Here is a 22,197-nt window from a genome sequence, read left to right as displayed (position 1 = left end):
GTACTGTGAAATAATATGCAGACATCAGAATGAATTAGAAATCTTTTGGATGATTTGGAGGGATTTGAGTTGCAAATAAAAGCTGTAGAAATGTATATGAAATGTGGTCCCATTTTTGCACAATTCAACCCAACATATGTTTTAGTATATGTGTATATGTAAAGGAGTTGTTTACTTTTGTCTTTATGTAAGATTCTATTAGTATAAAGAACCAAATGGAAAGGCATAACTGCCCATTGGAGTGGGCACGGTGGTAAGATTTTTGGGTCTCATGTTAATTCTCACCAGAGAGCATCTCCCATGGAGAATGTCAACCTTGTGTGAATAACAGCCAGCCTCTCTCCTTGGCCACCCCAGGGCGTCTGCAATAGTTCCCTGAATGCCAGAGTAACAGAGATCAAGGCTATACATCTGGCCCAACAGCATGAGCTTCTTTTTATGAAGGCTGATCTGGCCACTGCCACTGATGAATGCCAGATTTCCAGCCAAATAAATTGTAGACAAGCCCTTGATGTGATAACATTACTCAAGGAGATCAGCCAGCTCTCTGGTGGCAGGTAGATCTCTTCAGATGCCTTCACCCTGGTGGGAGTAGCAATTGGTTCTTATAAGAATTGACACCTACTCAGGATATGAGATCCCCTTCCCGGCTGTCAGCATCACCATCCAAGGGCCTACAGAATGCCCGATTTACAAGCATAGAGCATATACAGCATTGCTTCAGATAAGTAAAGGAGGTATGCCATTGAATGCATAACTGTAGGAGTCACTGATTCTATTATAATGCACATCACCTTGAAGTTTACAGCTTAATAGAAGGATGAAAACTTTCTAAAGACTCCATTAGGATGTAATCTTGGGCACAACACTCAGTGGTGTTGGAGTGTAGCTTTCAGGATGTGTTATATGCACTGAACCAATGGTCAGGATAGCAATGGTCAGGATACCAATGGTTTGTGTCTTGAAAGCTAGATACATGGATCCTAGAACCAAGGGGTAAAAGAAGGATTAGCCACTCTTGCCATTACTCCCAGTGATCCACTTGAGGAATTTATACTTCCCACTTTTAACTTTATATTCTATTAGATTAGAAGTTTCCCAGGTTGAAGGTAAGTGGTTTTGAGGCATGCTTACACCAGAGGGTTCTGATGAACTCGAAATTACAACTGTTGCCTAGTCATTTTAGATTCCTTGAGTCAGTGGATCATAAAGAACTCTATTGTTAGGGATAATTGACTCTGAATACTATGAAGACCTAGGGTTGCCACTCCCAATGGGGTAAGAAAGGAGCATGTCTGGAAGCTATGAAATGTTTATGCTTCAATCCAAGTGCTATGTATAAATGGTCCATCCCAGTAACCATGACCCAATAGGGGTAAGGGAACTAAGGCCCAACTCTGCAAAGATGAAGGTCTGGCTGAAGGTAAGGGAAGTCTGGAATGGGTGTAGGGGAGACATGACACTCAACACCAATGGTATTGGGACCATCTGTAGCTGGGAGGACTGAAGCTTAGTCCACTAACTGTCCTGCATGATGCCTTCTGTAGAAATTTCTGTTGGCTACCACATTAAGGACCCTGTGACTGACCAGACTCCAAGGAGGGCATGAGTGTTTCTGAGTGGTATAAGAAGTAAACCACATTTGACATCTCTCATGCCTCATGCCTTACATCTCTCCAGCCTATCTTTAACTGTGTCTATTGTTGCAGTGACCAGCTTTGTGCAGGTATATAACCTTCCAGCATCTTCCCTCAGCTGCATCTCATTTCTCAATGTCTACATGGGGGCCTCTCTGAAGCCACCCTATAGGTGATTTTTGAACCAGTCTGGCATCTGCTCACTCATGAACAATCTCTAAGAGAGCATTAATACTCCATGTGGCAATCCTTAACCAATGAGAGATAGAAGCTAGTGAATGAATATGTGCTTCCACCTCCTTTCCCACAGGTGGACAACTCTGAGGCGTATTCTACACAACTCCTTAGAGGGAGCCCTGGTTGCTCATGGAGTGACCAGCTCAATAAAGCACCCTTGCATTTGCTTTTTTTCCTACCCTGCTTTATACTCTTTCCACTTCCTCATTCCTGTTCCCTGGGTCACTTCCCCTCATTCCTGTTCCCTGGGCCACTTCCCCAAGTAAACTTGCATGCAAACCCTTGCCAAAGGCTCTGCTTTCTGGCTAAGACACATGAATTACTTGTGGAAAATGGGGGTGGGCTGCTAATATGGGTCAGGATAGAGAGAGGTGGGGAAAGGTATCCTCAGGAAAAATCATCATTTGTGCTAGGTCCAATTTTTGCAAAATGACATTGTTGTGTGTATGTAGACATAAAGAGATGCTTACAAGATGGCCACCCAAACATTCATGTTGGTTATCTTAGAATAGTGTGATATATTTTACTATATTTTATACTTTAAAAGTACAGTAAAACCTTGGATTGTGAGTAACTTGTTCTGTGAGTGTTCTGGAAGATGAGCAAACATTTCTAATAAATTTTAACTTGATAAATGAGGGATGTCTTGCAATACGAGTATTACGTGATGCTGAATGTCACATGATCACAACTGAGCCAATCGCTTCTCTCTCTCTCTCCCTCTCTGTCTCTCTCACTGAAAGATTGTGGGTGATCATCTCCCATGCTCAGATGTTCGGTCTCAGGCCACGGTGTTTGGAAGAAATCAGTGATTTTTCAGAACATTGGAAGGTGCCCACAACTGGCACTATGTATATTTTGTCATTCAAAGCACCTATGGACAGTCCTTTGCTTTCCCATACAAGAGTAAGCTTAGGGATGCTTTGCTTCATTCTAGGTCAGGCTGCGCACAGACACAGATCCTTTTCTCTGCTGTCTTATTACCAGTTACAGTGTATGACAAAAGTTGACTGTAGTCAACATCTGTGCAAGCGTATACAATGGCTCCCATGCAGAAGGAGGTTGAACAGAAAGGCAGTAAGCAGAAGGAGATGATTATCATGGAAGTTAAGAAAGGAAATCATTGAGAAGTATGAACGAGGTATGCAAGTGGCTGAAATTGCAAGATTTTATAAGAAGTCTATGTTGGCCATTTGCAAAATATTAAAGAAGAGAGAAGAAATAAGGGGTCTCGATGTAGCAAAAGAAGTCACAAGAATATCAAAGCAATGACCACATATTCTGGAAAATGTAGAAAAGTTGCTTCTGGTTTGGATAAACGAGAAGCAACTAGCAGGTGATACTGTGACTGAGAACTTTGTCTGCAAGAAGGCAGAGGCCTTGTATACCGACCTTGTAAATAAACCACCAGGTACATCAACAGAAAATAAAGAAGGCTTCAAGGCAAGCAGGGGATGGTTTGATAACTTTGAGAGGAGAAGTGGCATCCGTAGAGTAGTGAGGCACGGAGAGGCTGAAAGTTCAGACGCTAAGGCAGCTGAGGCATTTGCTACAAGTTCCAGAAACTCATGGTTTCCAACTGTTACCTGCAGGAGCAAGTTCTTAACTGAGATGAGATGGGGCTTTTTTGGAAAACGATGACAAAGAGGACCTACATTACCGAAGAAGGGAACATAATGCCCAGTCACAAGCCCGTGAAAGACCATCTCACTCTCTTGTTTTGTACTAATGCAAGCAGGGATTTTAAAGTCAAGCCCTGCTCATATATCATCCCGAGAATCCACAAGCCTTCAAGAAATGCAAGGTGCAGAAGAGCCAGTTAAATGGTCTGTGGAGGTCCAACAGATAGGCTTGGGTCACTTGTAGCTTGTTCACTGAGTGGTTCAACCAGGTCTTCAGTCCTGCAGTGAAGAAATACCTTTTGGAAATTAATCTGCCACTCAAAGCCTTGCTGGTTACAGATGATGCTTCTGCTCATCCTCCAGGCTCTTAGAACGATTTACTGGAGGAATCTGAGTTCATGAAGGTCAAGTTCCTTCCTCCAAACACCACTCCAATCCTCCAGTTCATGGATCACCAAGTTATTCTGAGCTTTAAAAAGCTTTACACCAAAGCACTATTTCAGTGATGCTTCGAGGGACCAAAGGAACAGACCTTACCCTCCAAGAGTTTTGGAAAAATCCTTTCCATGTTGTGAACTGCCTCAAGATCACCGATGAAGCCTGGGATGGGGTCACAAAGAGAACCCTCAACTCTGCTAGGAGAAAACTGTGGCCTGATTGCATTCTTGGACATGGCTTAGAGGGGCTTGCCGTGAATGGGAGCCACCAGGTGTTGATGAAATTGTGCCCTTGGGGAAGCCCATGGGACTGGAAGTGAATGAGGATGACACTCAAGAGATGGTGGAGGAACATGGCCAGGAGCGGACCACTGACGAACTGATGGATCTGCATCACGAGCAACAGCAAGAGGTTATGGAGGAGATCTCGTCTGCAGAGGAGGAGGAGGAAAAGGCAGAGGAATCCCTCACTTAAAATGAGATTAAGGAGATGTGTAAAATGTGGGAAACCGTGCAAAATTTTGTAGAAAATCACCACCCAAATAAGGCTGTAGCAGTGTGATCAATGAATCTGTTTAACGACCATGCAATGTCACATTTCTGTGAAATCCTCAAAAGGAGGCAAAAGCAAGTGTCATTGGATAGGTTCCTTTTTAAAGCTGCATGGAAAAGAAAAAAGATTCCAGTGAGCCAATAGGCTAGCAGTGATTCAGTTAGTGACAGTGAAAGTCGTCCTACAATAACCTTCCTCTCTTGTCTCCCTCACACCAGCCACAAACGTTTTCAAAGCAAACTGCAGGTTAATTTGTTTCTTTTTCTTTATATTTGTTTTTCTTTTATTATCTTGTATTGTATTACAGTATTGTAATCATTTTTATATAAATATTTTTGGGGTATGGAATGAATCATCTGAGTTTCCATTATTGCTCATGGGGAAATTCAGTTTGATATGCAAGTGCTTTGGATTACAAGCATGTTTCTGGAATGAATTATGCTTGCAAACCAGGGTTTTGCTGTATTGTATTTTTATAAATTGTTTGAAATATTTATAATAAACGTGTGATATTTATGTATACTGATCAGAAAAACATTCTAAGAAATAACTGGTGGGAAAGAAAGCAAGACTTCAGGCCAAGGTGGGATTTCTGTCTCCAAACATCTGTGCACAAAACACTTCTTCCTTCCTGAAGCCAGAAAACAGATCTCTCTGTATATATCGGTTCAATGTAAATAGAAATTCCAAGGCATGACCAGGGCCCACTAGCTCCATAGCAGGGGCAAGACTTCAATTTGAACTCAACTGGGATCCCTTGTTCTGCATGTGCATAGTCTTCCATCCCTATTGAAACAGGATGACTCAAACCCCAACTTTTGGGAAAGAAAAAGAAAATTCTGATCTCCTAGGGAGGTGGTATTTCCTCAAAATTCTCACTTAAAGTAGATTGCAAGGGGAGCTAAGTGGGCTTATAGATTGTAAGAATGAATGGGCTCCTCTGAGAAATGCTGTCTTCTTATTGTCTTCTTTCCTTTGCTGGTCAGGGGTCACCTAATGGGGTAATAATCCCACCTGATATGAAAGGCCTCCCTCCAGTCCACAGTGTCAGGTGTCTTATTTAAAATTGTCCTTATAGATGTCATATATTTTCACTCATATGTGGATCTTGAGAAACTTAACAGAAGACCACGGGGGAAGGGAAGGGGCAAAAATAGCTGCAAACAGAGAGGGAGGGAGGCAAACCATAAGAGACTCTTAAATACAGAAAACAAACTGAAGGTGGATGGAGGGGGGAGAGGGGAAAATGGGTGATGGGCATTGAGGAGGGCACTTGTTGGGATGAGCACTGGGTGTTGTTATGTAAGCGATGAATCATGGGAATCTACCGTCAAAACCAAGAGCACACTATACACACTGTATGTTAGCCAATTTGACAATAAATCATATTTTAAAAAGTTTTAAAAACTAAAAAAAAAATTGTCCTTAATATGGGGAACCTGGGTGACTCAGTTGCTTAAGTCTCTGACTCTTGATCTCAGCTCAGGTCTTGATTTCAGGGTTTTGAGTTCAAACTCTGTGTTGGGCTCCACACTGGGCGTGAAGTCTTAAAAAAAAAAAAAAAAAAAAGTCCTTAATACAGCTTGGCTCAGTTCATCAGCTAACCAGGCCTGAATGGGAAACATGTGAGGCTGTGCTTTTGGGAGGTGGGGAAAGCTATTAAACCTCTGTTTTGAACTAGGATTTGAATTTTGGAAGATAGAGATAAGTTTTTAAATTTGAGGAGTATATAGTTGTGCCTCCCATAGAGGAAACCTTCCAGGGAGAAGATTCTAATTATGAAGGATTTTTAAATGTGTCCTAAAATGAATAAGGTTGGCAAAGTCAGATCCAAAATCCTGGGTTGACAGGGGCTTTGTGTGCTTTTCAATCTTCACTTCAGAGTTTAAGAAAATTTCCCACTGGAAAAAACAAAAATGAAGACTGATGCGTAGTCATTGATTCAACAATCAAAAAGAGAGATAAGGCAGCTGAATGCAAACACCAATTCAGGGATTTAAAAATACCGAGACGGATGTTTCTACCACGCAGTAGCTATTAAACAAACTTATAAGCATTATTATTCCTAATTGAAAACCGTAATTTACACACTGAGCCTCTCAGTTTTCACTGTTACCTTTCTGACGTCGCCCAAGTTTGGGTTTTCCTTAAATTTCACATTCATTACCATCCTCACTCAACCCCTTTTTCCTTGCCTTAAAGCTTCTTTTACTTTGTCAAGAAAATGTCCTTAATGGCATTGGTGGGGAGTGATGGAGTAGTGTGCCTTTAGGATAAATCTTTCCTCCCATCTCAGCTGGCTACCTTGGGGGGAGGGGGGGGGGGCAGGGTCTATCCCAGGTCTCAGATGAAATGGCCAACCAGATGGCGAAGGATGGTGGCCTCAATTTACATAATATTTACATATTATGTAAACATTTGTGCACTCTAGGAACCTTCTGGGGTGCTGGAAATGTTCTCTATCTTGGCCAGAGAGACTGTTGGTAGGTATATAATATGTATAATCAGTTCTGTACACTTGGGTGTATAGAGGCTATACTTCAATGAAAAAGTAGTTAAAAATATATATGCCATATGTAAATTAACTATAAATCTATAATTGATAAACTTCCAACAACAACAACAACAAATATATATGCCTTGGGGTGCCTGGGTGGCTCAGTCAGTTAAGCGTCAACTTCAGCTCAGGTCATGATCTCCCAGTTCCTGGTTCAAGCCCCGAGTTGAGCTCTGTGCTGAAAGCTCAGAGCCTGGAGCCAGCTTCGGATTCTGTGTCTCCCTCTCTCTTTCTGCAACTCCCCTGCCTTCTTTCTCTCTCTCTCTCTCTTTCCCAAAAATAAATAAACATTAAAAAAAATGTTTTTTTAAAGAAAGAAAAATGTATATGCCTTCAGGGTACCTGGGTGGCTCAGTTGGTGGTTACATGGCCAACTCTTGATTTTGGCTCGGGTCATGATTTCACAGCTTGTGAGATCAAGCCCTGTGTCGGGCTCTGCACTGACAGCACGGAGCCTGCTTAGGATTATCTCTCCCTCTCTCTTTGCCCCTCCCCTGCTTGTGCATGTGCATATGCTCTCCCTCAACATAAATAAACATTAAAAAAATATATATATGTGTGTGTGTATGTGTGTTATGTGTGTATGTGTATATATATATGTATTTAAAAGCATATATATATATATATATATATATGCTTTTAAATGTGCATGGATAAAACCTCAAACCCTTCTTCTTAGGACTCCTGACTTTGAAACACAAAATAGAGGCCATTGTTATTTTACTGGATGTTAAATACTGCCGAGGTAACTTATATTTTGACTCAAAAGCAGTTTTGTTTAGTACTGCAAAAATTAACTGCAGTTAGTAACTGCAAAAACATGCCTTTTCCTAGGAGGAAATTAGAGCTAGGGAAGAAATGGACCTTTTATTGCATGGCATTGTAATAGGAGGCAGTGGTCTCCATTCAGTTGATTAGGTTCTTTTTCTTCTCAAAGTGACATTTGATTTATAGTTGACAGTACGCTGGAATGCGGTTCGGTTTCGAAACTGAAAATGCTCAGTTCTTGAGTGATTCGTGAACAGCTCCTGATTTCAGGTTGCTTTCCCAGGAGACTGCCCCGGACACCCTGCCTGACTGTGCTGTTGGTAGTGCTCACTGGAGACTGTGGCTGGAGGGGACAATCCCTCATGCCATTGCACAGGTCAGCGGTCCCAGCTGTGCGTGGCTCCCGCTGCCCCCACTAGGCTCTTGAAACATGACAAGATGCTCTCCAAACCATTGGCTGGGTGTCTGTTTACAACTTGGAATTGTCTGCTTTTATTATATTAAATCAGCCAGTCTCTGGGCAACCTGAACAAGCTGTTCACCTCTCAGGGCTTCAGGTTTTCACCTGGAAAATGAGGAAGCCTGTCAGACACAGTGGAGGGGAGTCCTGGTTGCAGGGGAGACTCACTTGGAGATTCAACTCAAATAGGATAGCACATGCTACGTTAGACACCTTTCAAGCCTTTGACTTAAAGAATGTCAGTCATTAGATTTTTCAGACACGAAGGACATATTTTGAAAAAAATTTTTAATTAAGGTTTTATTTTTAAGCAATCTTTATACCCAATGTGGGGTTTGAACTGACAACCCTGAGATCAAGAATCATATACTCCACTGATTGAGCCAGCCAGGCGTCCAGCGAAGGACATACTTTTAAAAATACATGCCTGATGGTACAATCTTCTTTACTCCCCATCTCTCTGAGTGGCATTTAGAATATACTAGGCCTGCAACAAAGGAATCTGAATATGTTCTGTTACCCGCCCACCTTTCCCCTTCACCCACCTCAAGTTACCCATTTCTTGTTGGAATAAATGAAATCATTGGTTACTATTATCTTAAAGCTATTTTCTTTTGAAATAATTGTGACTATAAGAAATTGCAAAAATAACACAGAAAGTTCCTATGTACCCTTCACCCGGCTTCCCCCAATGACATCTTACATAATCATCATCACTGGTTATTACTTGACAGCATGATTAACCACCTCCCCAGCCCCCTCTCCCCCAGAAGTCTGTCTTGGAATCTGAAAAAGCCTAATATCAAACAGCAGCATGTTTGCAATGCAAGCGTGAGGAGCTGAGACCAAACTTCATTTCCTGGTTCCTAATCCAGAGCTCATTGTGACTACGTGATCTGGCTCCTCAAGAAGGTTAAAAAAAATTCCCAAATGAAAACTGATGGTTTATTTATTTAAAGTAAAGGCAGTGAATAACTCATGAATTCATGCATTTGCTTATTATTCTTCCTTGCCGTGGAGATGGATGGATGAATTGATTCATCTCTCTGCCTACACATCTCTCTCCACTGCTCAGGGAAAATGAGATGGGTTGGGGAGGGCAGCGGGTTATGATGGAAAGGTGACAGGACCAAGACTAAAGATGTAGCCCTAGTTCTGCCAATGGAATGAATTTGGCGAGTCACTCTCTGAGTCTTCATTTCCTCATTTGTACAATGAAGGAGAAGGACTGGGTAGGGGTGAAGTCAGAGGCTCAGATTGCACGCTTCTATGGAAATGGCGTGGCAGGCTGGGCTCCCTAGAAGTGACTCTGAGAAGGGGGTTAGCATGCAGGCTGCTTGTTAAGAAGGAGTTGTAGGAGCACCATTGTGGAAGCAAGGGGCTGGAGCATGACTGACAGAAGAAGTTGAGACCCAATGAAGGCCTTGGCCAATTGCGTGGAGAGCTCTGGAGCTAGAATGCCTCTTGGTGTAGCGTCATTAGAGGGGGAGAGGACTTTATACCCCACATCCATCCACGTGAGATGTCTCAGGACTAGCTGGGACTCTGGCAAGGCAGCTCTCTCTGCAGGGTCAGATCTTCTCACTCATGTTCTTGACTGCTAGGAAATTAAAGGTTTCATTGAAGGGTCATCTAGGAGGCCCATCACAGTGTCTCCACAATGTGAAAGCACAAGGTGCTGTTAATTAACAGGATAATAAGAATAATAGGATATTAACATTTACAAGGATATTAAAGATCATTCAGGGCAACTTCTTCATTGAATGGGAGAGGAAAATGAAAGGTTCAATGGCTCGCCTCAGGTCACACGGCCAGGTCAGGGCAGACAAAATTCTTGTCCTGGTCTCCATCCATTCTTTCCAGGACAGGGTAGCTCACATGCTCTGCATGTGAGGGACTCTCTTCAGAAGTGTAGAAAGGTACCAGGCAGGCCACCAGCAGTCCTGAGGGTGCCACCAGCCAGTCTCCACCCTGGCCAGGGAGGCCTGAAGCCCTTATTGGTACTTTCTAAAAACTCTTCTACCCCCAGTCCATTAGCCTTTCCAAGAAAGTGGCGCTTATCCTGCTGGCTTCCGTTGAGCCTGTCTGGGGAATTTTTTTCAAGTCAATCTTTTCTCCTTGGTGCCTGGTTAAAAGGGCATTAGGATGAAGTCCAGTGACGATTGTGCTTTGCTGCCTTGATGCCTCTGGCCACATGGGAAATTCATCTATTCATCATCCAAAGCTGGATTGACAGAGCGCAGAGCGAAGCCTGAGACACTCAGGAGCTGGCATTTTCCCTGGATTTGCACAATTCATCAGCAGGGGTCGCCGGGGCCCTGGTTGGGGAGGCCCACCGGGCTGGATAATGAACTCTCTGGGTCTTGCTGAGAGCAGGCCACTGTGCTTGGCCGCACTTACCAGGGGTGTGGGAATCTGGGAGAAAGCATGCCAGAAATGGTTACATTTTGTAAGAAATGTGTCTTATCTTGTTCCATTCACAGAGGAAAAGAAAACATCGGCTCCAGAGCTAAACCTATTTCTCAGGGTAATCCATCTCTGTTCAGCTGCTCCCTGCAAATCTCTCTTGCATTAGGTTTCCTGGGCTTCAGACTAATGCACACGCTACATTCCTCAGAAATTTAGAAGGAGTCCTACGTGTCTTTTGAAATTCGTGTTTCTGTGTCTTATCTCCACACAATGCATTAATATGGAAATTAATTTAGTGCTCATCAGATAGAGTGAATCGTCAAAGTATGGGTTTCTTTGAGCCTTGTTGAAAGTTCTCCCCGCACCCCCTCTCTGGCAGCTGAATACTTACTATTATCCAAATAGGGGAAAACAAGTTTGCTGCAAACACATAGGAAATACTTGAGAGCTGCATGGATTCTCCAGCTTTTCAAGCCTGGATCTGATCAGGTTCTCCCTGCTCAGGCTCGCTTCTCATCGCTCCCACCTGCCACCCATCTGGGCACCCTTCAGTCAGACTGACCTTTAGAAGTTTCCTAAATGCTCACATTTTTTCCAAGGGTCTGTGCCTCTGTATACATATTCTGGTCCTTTTGCCTGAGTCACAGCCTTCCTTGCCTTCTTTACCTGAGAAACATTTCCTTCATTTCAAGACTGCTAAAATGTCACTTCCTCTGAAGGACTGGGGATGGAGCTCCTTCAGTACTGGGAACAAGGGGTTCCCAGCCTGGGAACAAGGCTCCTGCAGGTGGGCATACCAGATTCCCTTCAGAGCTGAGATTCTGATTCACTGCTCCTTCCCTCTATGGAGAGAAGTCCTGTGAGGGACACATGCTCTTTTTTATGAGAGGCTGACATTGGCCACTGATTGCTTTTATTTCTCTCCAAATGGACGGACATCAGCAATTCCTATGTTAGGAACTGGTCTGCCATTATTGGTTTCTTGCACTTAGCAGGCCTAGCAAGGGGGCAACTTATTAAGAGTCTTCCTCTGGGTGTCTGGGTGGTTCAGTAGGTTAAGTGGCTGACTCTTCATTTCGGCTCAGGTAGTGATCTCACTGTTTGTGGGATCAAACCCTGCACTGACAGTGAGGAGCCTGCTTAGGATTCTCTCTCTCCCTCTCTTTCTCTGCTCCACCCCCCAACCCCCACTTGCCTGTGCATGCTCTCTCTCTCAAAATAAATAAATAAACTTAAAAAAAAGTCTTGGGGTGCCTTGGTGGCCCTGACAGTTAAGCGTCCAGCTCTTGGTTTCAGCTCAGGTCATGATCTAGCTATTCGTGGGTTGTTGGGCTCTGCACTGACAGGGCGGAGCCTGCTTGGGATTCCCTCTCTTTCCTCTCTCTCTCTTTGCCCTTTCCCCATTTGCCTGCAGCCCACACTCTCTCTCTCTCTCAAAAAAAAAAAAAAAAAAAAAAAAAGAGTTTTCCTCAATGGATACATCAATGGAAGATTGAAGGAATGAAATGTGAACAGGAAATTTGTTTCCAAGAGAAAATAGCTGGAAAAAATATTTTTCCTCTGATTTGTAAGATCATAGCTTTTTATTTTTTTAATTTTTTTTATGCCATTCTCTTTAAAAGAGAAAAAATAAAAAAGGTAAAAGATTCTCCAGGTCAAAAGTCAGACAATATTCCACAGTTCTGAAAAATTGAGAACAGTGAATTCATTCCCCTTGGACCCAAAAGGCATGTGCAACCCAAGTGTCTGCCTTTCCCTTTGAGGGGTGCTTCCTCTGGAATATTTGCAGGGGGATGAAGCTTTTATCAAATGTGCATCCTTGAGGTATTCCTCTGTGAGTCAGGCTCCTCTCCCCTCCCCCAGCACAGCCATGTGCCTCCTCCTATACCACACACCAGCCAGCTTCAGTAGCCCTGGACTCCTGCTTCTGGCCCCATGGTGTCACTGCCTCCACCCGGAGGACAGGAACCTGGGCAGAGCCTCTGACCTGTCACCCTATCCCTTTATTTTTCCCAGCAACCTCTCCTAAGGCCATCTGGGGAAGTGTGATTTCACTGAGGGGTGGGGAGGGGTAAGGAAGGAAATGGCGACATGGGAGGAAAACAGTTATTACACTGTACTTTATATTATCATCTGTGGTAACTGTGAGAAAAGCCCACTAGCTCTTCCTAGAGTGACACATGCCTGAGCTCCTAGCCTTGTTCCCTTCCCTCAGGTCAGCTTCCTTTGAAAGAGGACCAGAGGCTACTGGTATATTCGCTACTCACTTTCAAGAGGTGCCATTTACTTCGAGTGTAGTGGAAACAGTGCCCCTGGAGTTGTGCAGTGCAGCAGCCTGAAGAGGAGTCCCTTCAGACCTCCAGGGCTTCAGGAAAGGCCCACTGCCTTGGCCCAGAGGGCTGGGCTTACCTAAGTTCTGCTTCCCTCTCCTCCACCCAACCCCTCTGGAGACAGCCATCTCCAGCACTAAGCAGAGTAGGACTGTCTTCTGTGGGCCTTGGCACTCGAGGTGGGTCGCTTTTGAGCTCTTGCTGTCAATGTGAGGTTTACTCACACAGATTGTTCTTTCTGCTTTCCTGGGGGTAATTACGGACTCAACTCCCAAAGACATACACTAATTCTCTCAGATATTACAATTTCTCTAGTCCATATTAATAAAGTAAAATATCTCCCTACATAGAACATTTATTCATGCACTGACCCCATCCCACAATAGGTTATATTATTTTCTAGTACTATTTATGATCATGTGAGAACACTCTTCCCACCCACCCACCTCAATCCTTCTAGGCTTGTCTGGGCCTTTGCGAAGGAATAGTGTCACTGAGAGACCACTAATCCATTAGCGGCAATACAAAGAATACTGCTCTCCAGGGAGGGACACTCATTCTCTGATTTCACGTGGTTGTAGTTTCCATGAGAGCCTCCAGGCACCTTCTAGGCACAGCCTTTATGCCCATTCCCAGATCTGCAGGCAGGAAGGGAGTCACTGGGGACCTGTCCTGGGAGGAATTAAGGCATCAGCTTTTCAGGGGGCTCTCCACACCCAGGGAAGCCATGCCTTCCCCTGGCAGGGACGGCACGAACTCTTGAGAAGCACAAAGCAGCTAACACTGTCCAGTACATAGCCGGGATACTGAGGGCTGTATGGAAGGATCCCCATTCAAAGAGGTTACCTACCATAATGCAATGCAGGGGACATAGAGGACCAGAGAACTGTTTTCCATTCATATACCTCACCCTGGGTTTCCCCATTTTCCTACCCCAGTATTTGCTGTCGGAGACAGTTGTGGCAGCTGTAACTATGGGAGGGAGAGAGCATGGATTATTCCCAATGGGCCACTGAAGCACATTCATGATAAGTGACGTACTCAATTCAAGGGACATTTAATGAGCTTACTCTGAGCTGTGCTAGGTGTATGTTGCTTAGAATAAAAGAGAAATCACACATGTTCTAAGCCCTAAAATGATTTCAGTCTAGTAGAACAACATTTCTCAAAATTTTAGGACCTTGATATATATAGCAAGAAATACCTTTTAAAAATTTTATATGTAATTGTGGTAAAAAACACATAATACAAAATTTGCCATCTTCACTGTTTTTAAGTATACACTTCAGTAGTGTTAAGTACTTCCCATTGTTGTGTAACAGATCTCCAGAACTCTCCATCTTGCAAAGGTGAAACTCCATACCCATTAAACAACAACTCCCGCAGAAGTCTATTTTATGTTGCAACACAGCATGTGCACACACACATACATACAGCTCACTGATATAACAATCTCATGAAATGATACTTGCTCTCACTGCATGGGACACACTCTGATATTTTCTTTTATTCTATTCTATTCTCTATTCTTATTCTTATTCTTACTCTTACTCTATTCTAATTAATTTTGAAAATGCTGATCACGACCTCACAACTCATTTCAGTACACATTAGTTGGTTTCACACCTGTGCTTTGACAAACTCTACTATAGAATATAGACAAAATCACAAATAGCTATGTTATAAGGCAGTGTCAGGTTTGGGGCGTGTGGTGGAGAAAGAAAAGAAAGTTCCGGAGGATTCACAAAAGGGAAGGAACCCACTGAGTTAGCAAGATCATGAAAGGTCACTTGGGAGGAGGTTGCTGTCAGAAATCTACCTCCAAATCTCAGTGAGATTTCAACTGTGAGTAGGGGATAAAGGGGGAGAAAGCATGAGGAAAAAGGAGAATGCTCCAGGCCGATGAAGTATGAAGTGTGATCCTGACAGCAAAACTTAGTAAATGAATAAACTTGTGCCTTCATTTCCTTATCTGTAAAATGAGGATAATAATACCGTCTCCCTCTTTGTGATATGAGGATTAAATGAATTAACCTATGTAGAACTCAGTCTGAAAAGCGCCTAGTCACATAGGAAGTATGTGGTGCTGGCACATTGCTTACATTATACTTTCTTACACACATCACTTATAAGGCCATTTGTCCAGATTTTCTACCCATTCACAACATCACTGCAAGACACAAAATGGAAGATACTTTCTACTGAGAAGCTCCCCGAAAGCTGTGGAGTTATTGGCATGGATTTAATAGACTGATTTCTATGGAATAGTAAGTAGTAAAATAATAGAAGCAGCAATAGTAACTGGAGTTGACTGAATGTTCAAGTATGGTTTGAAGCCGTTGATGTGCATACTTTCATCTCACCTGTACAATAGTTACAACCCCTAACACAATCATTCAACCCTAACCCCTGGGCTGTATGGATTCCATGTCAGTTCTTCTTGGGGAGACCTCTGCCTCCATCAGAATCATGTTGGTGGTGAAGGAGGGAGTTTTTCAGGTAGAGATGTCTCTTTAAATCTAGACAGGCTGGGGGGACAGCCAGTGGCAGATGGCAGGAGTCCTAGGTTCTTTAGGACAAAGGAGATGGAAATCTGCTGCTCCCACAGCTACCCAAGACTATAGAGAGCATTTCCTAGATGAATCTCTGACTCAGACTTGAGAGCTGGCCTGAACATTTCCCACCTCTGAGACCAATTTTATCCTCTAGAAAGCCCAGGCTAAAACTGTTTAGTGGCCTGTTTCCTGATGGCCACCTTATGAAGCTCTACCAAACCCCATGCTCCTGACCCAGCATTCAGATTATCAAGTTTGTTGTCCTTATCCTGCATACTCAGCTACATGACAACTAATTGAAGACCAGGCATGAAAGCTCTTACTCCTTCTTTTTTTCCCCCCTTTATTTATATATTTTGAGAGAAAGAGTGCATGTGCAGGGGAGGGACAGAGAGAGAAGGAGAAAGAGAATCCCAAGTAGGCTCCACACTGTCAGTGCAGAGCCCCATGTGGGGCTTGATCTCATGAACTGTGAGATCATGAACTGAGCTGAGATCAAGAGTTGGGTGCTCAACTGACTGAGCCACCCAGGTGCTTTCAAAGCTCCTACTTCTTACTCAAAAGACCACCTCCCAGGCCTTCACTCAAACCTGTTTATTTTCTTATCGGGTATGACTTTGATCAGTCCACATAGCTGGCTTTCTATCTTGAAGCAGGTTAGAAGCATCATGTTAGAAGGGATTGGGATATGTGATGGCTAATTTTACATGTCAACTGGACTGGGCCAAGGGATGCCCAGATTAAACATTATCTCTAGGTATGTCTGTATGGGTGTTTCCAGAGGAGATTAACATTCAAATCCGTGGATCAGTAATGTTAGATGGACCTTCCCAGTGTGGGTGGGCATCATGTGATCCCTTGAGGGCCTGAATAAAACAAAAAGCCAAGGAAGGAGGGATTTGCCTCTTGTTTCCTGCTTGCTTGACAGATATCCCTTAATCCTGGGATATCCGTCTTCTCCTGCCCTTGGGCTAGGATTCATGCCATTGGCCCCTCTGGTTCTCATGTCTCAGGGCACAGAGTAGAATTACACCCCTGGCTCTCCTGGGCCTCCAGCTTGCAGAAGACAGGTCACGGGGCTTCTCAGCCTCCATAATCACATGAGCCAGTTGCTCACAATAAATCTCTTCCTACGTACGTATCCTGTTTGTTCTGTTTCTCTGGAGAACCCTGGCCAATATAGAGTGTGTGTGTGGGGGGGGAGGGGGCTGCTGTAGATGGGCATGCTGACTGAAAGACTGAGGGAAGAAGAACCTGTATTATTATATACATAATAAATGCACATGCACAGAAAACACAGTACCTGGAACCGTTTGGGGCATAACCACTTGTCATGTAGCCCAGTGGATCCTGCATATGGCAACCCACAGGCAGAAGGAGACCCTGAATTCTCAAGGCAGAGTTCTGATGGGAGGCAGAAGCAGGCCTAAGTGAAGAGAAAATGAGGAAATGACTCAGAAGACATGGCGGTCAGTCCCAGGTCCACCATCTACTAGCTGTGTGACCTTCAGCAAGTCACTGTCCCTCTCAGAGCCCCAGTTTCACATTTGCCAAATGGGGGTGAGGTGTATAATAATAGTAGAACACCTGCTACAGTGTTCTTGTGAAGACAAGATAATATAGATAGAAAGTCCTCTGTGAGTTTAAAAGCACTAAGTAAATGTTTGAGTTTAATTATTCAGCTCAATGTTTAAGGCGAAGAAATGTGTGCAGTAAGATTTAAAAATAGCTCTCGCCAAAACTGGAGGAAAAGGGTTTTGGAAAGGAAAGAGGTGATTTTTAGTTCAGTGAAGAATCTACTTATGTGGATATCTATCTATCTATCTATCTATCTATCTATCTATCTATCTATCATTTTACCTACCTATCTGTTGACAAAAAGAGGGAAATGGAAAGTTCCACTGATGGTAAAAGAAGAGGTTCTGAAGTCACCTGTGTTTAAAGTATACATTCGTTCATTCATTCATTCATTCATTCACCAACTATCTACCCTGGAGCAGGCCCTGGGCTAAGTAGTGGGGATACAATGGTAAGAAGAAAATGGTAAGAATATGGTCCAACCCCCTTTGAGTCTAGGGGAAGAATAAAATAATCTCACCAACTAATGCATAGTTACCAACTTCAGTTGTGATTCTGAAGTATAGCATGGGGAAGCCAGTTTTCCTGGGTGTAAATGGTAAGAATATGGTCCAACCCCCTTTGAGTCTAGGGGAAGAATAAAATAATCTCACCAACTAATGCATAGTTACCAACTTCAGTTGTGATTCTGAAGTATAGCATGGGGAAGCCAGTTTTCCTGGGTGTAAATTCAGTTTGCTGGCTGGGTGACATTGGGCATGTTGCTTAACTTCTCCATACCTCAGTTTCCTCAACTGTTGAATGGGGAATAACAATGGCACTTATCTCTTAGGGTTATGCTGAAGATTAAATGAGATAATATATCTAAGGTAGGATTTCCTAGCCTCAGTCTGATAGGCATTTTGGGCTTGATTCCTTGTCATGAAGGGCTGTTCTGTACGTTACAGGATGTTTACATCCCTGGCCCCTACCTGCTACATGCAAGTAAACACCTTTTCCCCACAATGTGACAACTGACAAGGCTTCTAGACATTGCCAAATGTCCCTCTCCTGAGGGGCAAAAGTGTCTCTGGTTAAGAAGCACTGTTCCAATGCACTTAGAGCAGTGTTTGGCACATGCTGAATACTCAATATATATTAGCTTTTATAATTTTCATTAAGAAAAGTTACACAGAAAGACCTAGGATCCTTACATTGTCATTGACAATTAGGTTGTGGGACCTAATCTGGGGGAGATTAATGAATCTATGTATACCTTGTTTTTTTTTTCATTTCTAAAACAATATTGATTATCACACATAGCTTACTTAGTAGATCTTACATAAAATAATGTATTAAGTATTAATCTAGTTCTGCATAAAGGTATCTAAAATAACATTTGTATCTTTAAGGCAGGAGTTGACAAACAGTAGCCCATAGGCAAAAGCTAGCCAGTTGTCTGTTTTTGTAGAGCACATAAGCTAAAATAGCTTTAATTATTTTTTTTTTATTGAGTTGAAGTTCTTGTAACATAAAAATGAACCATTAACCTGGGAATGCAAACTGGCACAGCCCCTCTGGGAAACAGTATGGACATACCTCAAAAAGTTAAAAAAATAGAACTACCCTATGATCCAGCAATCACACTACTGGGTCTTTACCCAAAGAACACACACACACACACACACACACACACACACACACACACCAAAATCAAAAACAAAAAAACACCTAATTCAAAGGGCTGCATGTACCCCTTTATACATGTTTATACCTATGCTGTGTTTATAGCACATGTGCTATATATATATGCTATGTTTATAGCAGCATTATTTACAATAGCCACATTACGGAAGTAGTCATTGATCCATTGTCCCATTGATGAATGGAAAAAGAAACTGTGGTATATATACACAATGGAATATTACTCATCCATAAAAAGAATGAAATCTTGCCTTCTGCAATGACATGGAAGGAGCTAGACAGTATTATGCTAAGTGAAATAAGTCAGTCCGAGAAAGACAAATACCATATGATTTCACTCATATGTGGAATTTAAGAAAGAAAACAAATGAACAAAGAAAAAAAAGTGAGAGAGAGACAAAGCAAGAAACAAACTCTTAACTATAGAAAACAAACTGATGGCTACCAGAGGGGATGTGGGTGGGGATGGGTGAAATAGATTATGGGGATGAAAGAGTGTACTTGTGATGAGCACAGGGTGATTAAAATAAAAACTTAAAAAAAAAAAAGAACCATTAACCATTTTAAATTGTGTAATTTAATGAAATGGCTTTTAAACTTTTTAAAAATTTATTTGAGAGAGAGAGAGAGAGAGAGAGAGAGACCCAGTAGGGGAGGGGCAGAGAGAGAAGGAGAGAGAGACAATCCCAAGTAGGCTCCACACTGTCAGTTCAGAGGGCTTGAACTCATGAACCGTGAAATTATGACCTGCCAAAACCAAGAGTTGGACACTCAACTGACTGAGCCACCCAGGCACCTCGCTTTGAAACTTTTTAATTCTTTTGAAAAAAATCAAAAGAATAATATCTCCTGACATCTGAAAATTATATGAAATTCAGATTTTAGCGTCCACAAATAAAGTTTTGTTGGAACACAACCCCACTCATTCAGTGGCTGCTTTCCACTACACCAGCAGGGTTAAGCAGCCATGATGGAGACCATATGGCCTGGAAAGGCTAACATATTTACTCTCCTTCTGGCCCTTTATAGAGAAAGCTTGCTGACCCCCAAATTTAAGGTAGTAATAAGACTGGGGAAATGAAATACTTGCTTTTGGGAAATAATGTGCTCCTCCTTCCTTGTCCTGTTTGCTGATTTTAGTGAAAAACAGAATTTACTAAAAGATATGAGGCACTGGCATTTTTTTCCAATCTGAGGTAGTCAGCAGGAACTATGACCCTGTGGCCCCGGAGGCCAGTGAAGAGGACAGCACCGTGGGGACCAAGGGCAGACACTGTAGCCTTCCACTGCTGGACTTTCATTTCTTACTCTTGACTTCCCTTTACTATCTGAGGTCCACGCTGCTGTCGCTGAACCCACACAGTTTCAGTTTGGAAGGCTTGGTCATTTCTTTTCTTTCTTTTTTTTTTTTAACGTTTATTTATTTTTGAGACAGAGAGAGACAGAGCATGAACAGGGGAGGGTCAGAGAAAGGGAGACACAGAATCCGAAACAGGCTCCAGGCTCTGAGCTGTCAGCACAGAGCCCGACGCGGGGCTCAAACTCACCGACCGTGAGATCATGACCTGAGCCGAAGTCGGACGCTTAACGGACTGAGCCATCCAGGTGCCCCAAGGCTTGGCCATTTCAATTCTGGTCATAAACAGAGGCTGTCCTTGATTTTATTCTTTGTTACCCATTTCTACCTATGATAGCTTTTCTGTAAAAACGTGGGAGGAAGCAAAATTTGCCACCACAAAATGTGTCCTTTGGGCATGTGGATTATTTTAGCCAGATTATTTTAGTTGATTATTATTATTTTTTTTATAAAATTAAAAAAAAAGTTTTTATATTTTTGAGAGCAAGAGAACAGAGGAGGGGCAGAGAGAGGGGGACAGAGGATCTAAAACAGGCTCTGTGCTGACAGCAGAGAGCCCAATGTGGAGCCCAAACTCACAAACCATGAGATCATGACCTGAACCAAAGTTGGACATTTAACCCTCTGAGACACCCAGGGTTCCCTAGTCTGATGATTTTTATGAAATAAAGGGAAGAATCTGTCTCCGTCCCCTAACTGCCTGAAAGAATTTAGAGATGCTGTCCCAGGAAGGAACCAACACCATAGATAGTTACATTATAATATGAACTAAGGGTTGGTAGACAGGGGACAACTTTGCAAAGTGTGTTTGGTAAAATTCCTCTCTGTCCTATTGTTTCTGGATGGCCCAGCAAACATTTGTTTACTAAACATTTACTCTTTTCCATCTTCCTATGAATTGGCTTCCTCCCCTTGAAGCCGCAGTTCCCTACCCTCTTCTCCTTAACTCTGGATGGCTGCAAACCTCAGTTGCCTGCCTGCCTACCCATGGGCCTCATATTCTTATGGAGACCCTGTCAGTAGATAACTAAATCCTATTTTCTCCTGTTAATCTGTCTCATATCAATTTTATTCTTAGACCAGCCACAATTACCTTGACAGGTAAAGAAAAATTTGTCCTCCCCAATAACTCCATAAAACATTTGAGTGTCCAGTTTTTATCCCTGGTCGAAATCAGTTGACCACACATAGGGTACTGCTGCGTCCAAGGATTCGAAAAAGATTCCCATAACTACTTAGCTCATGTGAAGCCACTAGATTACTTGGTCTATAAAAGTTGGTTAAAATATGGAAAGGGAGGACTTGAAATTATGCTTTCCTTCTGATGGGTCATAATGTAGGGAAAACCTGTGGAGTATTTATCTTGAGCAGATGGAGTTAGAATGGAAGCAGGAAGAGATGCTTACATGAGATACATTTTGGAGTGCTTCCCACACAAATACCCTAGAAAGTGTGTAAAACTTGACTCAACACTCAAAAAAAAAAGGCCTTCTTAGGTACCCAGAAAAGACTTCCTGAGTGCTTTTCCCACAGCCCCACCAGAGTATGGCCCTGGGACTGTTTCCTGGCCTCTGCATCTTGATAAGAGCTGAGAATTCCCTTAGAGAACATTATCTAGATAAAATGAATAAAAAATACTGAGCTTTTTACCCTAGGGTAGCAAGCCCTCTTACTCATCTATAGACCCCAACAGCTAAAACCAGAAATAGACAAGATTGCTTAACTCATGCTCTAATCAAAACCCACTGTTCTTATTTTTCAATGTGCTTTCTTGAGGCACTGATGAAGGTGTTTTGCAATGATTAAATCATTCCAACTGCCAAGCCAGAAAAGCCCTGATTGCAATGGAATGCCCACAAGACGACTCCCCACACATCCCCTTCCCTGCTCATGAATGTGAGATGAACACATACCAACCCCTGCCCATGACCACAAGCTCTAGGCCTGCTCTCTTGTACACACTGCCTGTCCTTCCCACCCTCACCCCCAAATCTCTCTCTATAAAACTCTAGTA

This window comes from Prionailurus bengalensis, chromosome C1 (genome assembly GCF_016509475.1).
Source record: "Prionailurus bengalensis isolate Pbe53 chromosome C1, Fcat_Pben_1.1_paternal_pri, whole genome shotgun sequence".
Lineage (NCBI taxonomy): Eukaryota > Metazoa > Chordata > Mammalia > Carnivora > Felidae > Prionailurus > Prionailurus bengalensis.
This window is presented reverse-complemented; position numbering follows the sequence as displayed.